The following is a 4,480-nucleotide window of genomic DNA, read 5'->3' on the forward strand; positions in this document are numbered from 1 at the left end:
ACCATGGCTTTGTCCAGAAGAATGTCCGGAAGATCTCCTGGAAGGTCTCCCTGTCTAATTAGCATATTACCCTTTTATTAGTTTAGATAGAGGACTGGTGCACGGGTTGGGGCTGGCTGGTTTGCCCTGAAGGGTGTCCCGGATCAGGGTGGGGGTTCCCTTGGGGGGACGGGGCAGCCTGGGCGAGGGGCCTGTGGTGGTTTTCAGGCCGACCATGCTCCCATTGGGGGTGGGGGTCCCCACTAGGGATGGTGCTGGCCTGGACAAGGGGCTGGGGCAGTCTGCAGGGCCAGCCACACCCCCATGGGGGTGAGGGTCCCCGCTGGGGGGGGTGTGGCCAGCCTGGTTGAGGGGCTGAGGGCCGTTTTCAGGCTGGCCACACCCCCCTTCAAGGGGGGGTCCCTGCTGGGGTGCCTGGCCAGCCTGGGTGAGGGGCTGATGGCTGTTTGCAGGCTGGCCATGCCCCCCAGCGGGGACCCTCACCCCATGGGGGCGTGGCCAGCCTGGGTAAAAGGCTGAGGGCTGTTTTCAGGCTGGCCACGCCCCCCAGTGGGGACCCTCACCCCGATGGTGGTGTGGCCAGCCTGGGTGAGGGGCTGAGGGCCATTTGCAGGCCCCTCCTTCGGTGGCCAGCCAGGGCGACGCAAGCCTCCTGCATGCTCTGGCCGGCTCTGTGGCCACTGCCCACAGGCCCCTCCTTCAGCGGCCAGCCAGGGCCGGCAGGAAGTTTGGGTCGCCCCCAGCAATGGAAGAAGCCAAGCTTCCTCCACCGCTGGGGGCGACCCAAGCCTCCCACTGGCTCCAGCCTGCTCTTTGGCCGCAGCCCACAGGCTCATCCTTCGGTGGCTGGCCCAGGCAGGTAGGAAGCTTGGTTTCCTCCATCGCTGGGGGCGACCCTAGCCTCCTGTCTGCTCTGGCTGGCTCCATGGCCACTGCCATCTTTGTCCTGCTAATTTGCATATTCCCTCCTGATTGGCTGTGTGGGCGTCATGGAGGTATGGTCAATTTACATATTTGTCTATTATTAGTGTAGATAAAAGACTAAGCAACCGACGGACGGTCCAGTAGGTATGATGCGCACTGACCATCAGGGGGCAGACGCTCAACGCAGGAGCTGCTGAGCTGCAGTGACTTGGCAGAAGAGGTTCTTGGGTGATGCACCCCGGAACCAAAGAGGAGGGAGCCCGATTCCTTGCAGGGCCGTGCAAACAATTCCACCAGGCCACGGGACCCCACCTCCGGAGGAACCCCGCTCACTCCACAGATGCCCTTTGAGCCGCAGCGCCACCCAGGTGCGGCTGACCATTGGCTCCAGGGCATGTTTGGCCGTCTTGCCCAGTCCCGCCCTGCTGGCCACCTTCTAATTAATTTCCTTTCAATGTACATAAATTCATGTACCGGGTCACTAGTGTGTTTGTGTATGTATGTATGTATGTATATGTGTGTGTATGTATGTATGTATGTATATATATATATATATTTGATAATAAATCACTGATAGTTTATTGGGACCCAGCAAGCTCTCAGTTCTGCTCCAGACCCTCCCCCTCAGACCCTGGATCCACAGGCAGAGATAATGGCTTGCCGAGCTGTTGACAGACTGGCTAGGCCCACACAGGCCAGAAAGAAGAGAAAGGAGAAAAGGCAGGGAAGTAGTGAACAACTTTATTTCCCCTCATTGAGCATACCATTTGTAATCTTAGACCTACATAGTCAAACAGTAAAGACTAGTTTTATAAGGACAAATTTAGGTTTAGTTTATCCTTCTGCCCCCTTTCCCTTGGGCCCAAACTTGATTCACCCCAGGCAAAGTGAAGGGAGGGGGGCAAATGCAATGTGAAAAATATAAAACGTAAGTCTGTTGCCCCACTAGATTGTAAGCTCCAAGAAGTCATGTCCACTTATCACCATATCCCAGTGCCTAGTATAATACCTGGTACATACCAGGGAGCTAATGAATATAAAATAATTAAGACATCATAAATTTAGGAGATATATTAAAATATAAATTAAGAAATAAAATCAGCCTGGCCAGCGTGGCTCAGTGGTTAAGTGTCAACCTATGAACCAGGAGGTCATAGTTTGATTCCCGGTCAGGTCAAATCATATCACTTAGCCTCCTCATATTTCCTACTTCTTTCCTCAAAACATGTCCTATTGTCCTATTTCATATTTTGCCCCCATTCCCAGTACTAGGGCTATCTAAAGTGATTTCAAAGTAGTATTTCTAGAGAACCTTGATCACACTTAACCCCTCCGAATGTGCCTGTCCTGTTCCTCATTCCCAAGCCTTCCCTCCCTTGGCCAGTTTCTCCCTGGTATCACTCCCTTTGTGGCCTCACTGAAACTCATTTTGACACAGAAAGGGCTTGGGTTTAAAGGTAGAAGAGTCAAGTTGAGTACTGCTTCTGCCTCAGATAACCCCCTCTAAGCCTCAGTTTCCTTCTCTGTCAAATGGGGCTAAATTATACTACTCATCTCATGGATTATTGTGAGGATTAAATGGATAACATTTATGTAAGGCACTTAGAACAGGGCCTGACACACAGCAAACACTATGTAATTGTTATTGCTATTATTATTATTTTGTTAATCCTCACCCAGGGAGGGGGGAAGAGAGCGAGAGCGAGAAATATCACTGTGAGAGAGGCACATCAATCAGTTGCCTACTGAAGGCACTCCACCCTGACCTGGGCATAGATCAAACCTGCAGCCCAGGTACATGCCCTCGACCGGGAATCAAACCTGTGATCCTTGCCCTGGCTGTTATTCTCAGTTGTTAGAGCATCGGTCCTTGAACCAAAGGGTCTCGGGATTGATGTTTCTCTCTTTCTCCCTCTCCCCCCCACCCCCGCGCCTCTTTCCTCTCTCTAAAAAAATCAATGGAAAAATATCCTCAGGTGAGGATTAAAACAAACAAAACAACCCTGACCCTTCAGTGCTTAGGCCGATGCTCTAACCACTGAGAACACCATCCAGGGCTATTGCTATTTTTAAAAAATATATTTTTATTGATTTCAGAGAGCAAGGGAGAGGGAGAAAGAGATAGAAACATCAATGATGAGAGAAAATCACTAATCGGCTGCCTCCTACACACCCCCACTGGACATGGTGCCCGAAACCCAGGTATGTGACCTGACTGGGAATGGAACAGTGACCTCCTGGGTCATATGTCGACGCTCAACCACTGAGCACACCGGCTGGGCTATTGCTATTCTTTTTAATTGAAGTAAAGCATGCATATAAAAATGTTTTTAACTGTAAAGTTTTATTTAAAAATGTAAAAAATTACTATTATGACTTTATAGTGAGTAAATCTTGGGGAGGGGAGTATGATCTAATCCTGTGCTCCTTGCCCTTAGAGAAGCAAATTTTTCTGACTTTTTCTTAATTGCCAGGTAGTACCTCCAAGAGAAGAAATAGCCCATCTCACACACACATCTCATCACATTATCGTGTTTGTTTTCATGTTTATGATCTGCCTGTCCCCCCAAACTAGCATGAAAATTCCACGACAGAGGAAGTTCTATCTATATTGTTCCGAGTGTGGCACATAGTAGGTATTTTTGTTGGACCAGTGAACCAATGAATGAAGTTCTCCCGCTGATATGCAAAGAAGTACCTGGTCACAGAAATATCACCCTGAGCACCAGTACTTCAACCAAAATGGAATCCTACATGGAATTAGCCCTCAGAAGGCCCTGCTTGTCAATATTGGCTACCTTAGCCTACCAAGACGAGTGGAGGGACAAATGTCCAGGAACAATGGAGGACCAGCCCTCTACTTTTGGAACAAGGACTCCGAAAGAGCAGAAGAGGCTAAAATCTCTGCAAGAACTTCCTTCACCTGCCCGGGAAGGCTTCCTGACGGCGTCTGACTTCCCCCGCCCCGCAGCTGAGGCTGCTCGGTGCAGGCTGGCAGCTCCCAGCCCGGCTGAGTGAGGAATCCCAGCGCTACAGCGGAGGTTACGAGGCACCTGGAGGCTCCCGTGGCCTTGCCAGGTGAGCGTGCCCAGGGAACGCAGACGGGGCCCATGATTATGACGATTTATTAATAATAATAATATTATTAAATATTTATGAAGTACTCCCTCCCTCCTCCACCCTTCCAGCAACGCCGCCAGGTCCCTAACCCTGAGTGCCACCGGTCCTCCCGGGTCGTCTTGGCCGCCTCGGCACCGTCACCGCCGGGGACCCAGGCGTCCGGTTCTCCCGCGGGGCGCGGACCCGCTCTGTCGCCCGGGGTCTGTGTACAGAGCGTCCGGGAGGGTCTGTACCCAGCCCGGGCTCTAGGGGCAGAAGCCGGGAGGGGCCCGGGGCCAGCTCCCTGCGAGGTCCACCTGGCGGCCGCCCCTCCCCTCCCGCGGCCCGCCGGTCCGCGGACGAGCGAGGGCGAGCCCCGGGCTCTGCGGCCCCAGGCGGCGGCCGCGCGCGGTCCCACTCCCAGGGCTCCCGCCGCCAGGCCCAGCATCCCGGCGCC

At 52.8% G+C, this 4,480-nt stretch overlaps 1 long non-coding RNA gene across 1 annotated transcript in view; it reads left to right on the top strand.

The window, feature by feature from the left end:
- The first annotated feature begins 3,252 nt into the window (after nucleotides 1-3,252).
- The window catches only part of LOC106698296, a 7,875-nt gene continuing 6,647 nt past the window's right edge, over nucleotides 3,253-4,480 (top strand). The window contains exon 1 of the long non-coding RNA XR_001349580.2: nucleotides 3,253-4,002. This is a non-coding gene — a long non-coding RNA (uncharacterized LOC106698296). The remainder of the gene's footprint in view (nucleotides 4,003-4,480) is intronic.

This window comes from Myotis lucifugus, unplaced genomic scaffold (genome assembly GCF_000147115.1).
Source record: "Myotis lucifugus unplaced genomic scaffold, Myoluc2.0 scaffold_160, whole genome shotgun sequence".
NCBI lineage: Eukaryota > Metazoa > Chordata > Mammalia > Chiroptera > Vespertilionidae > Myotis > Myotis lucifugus.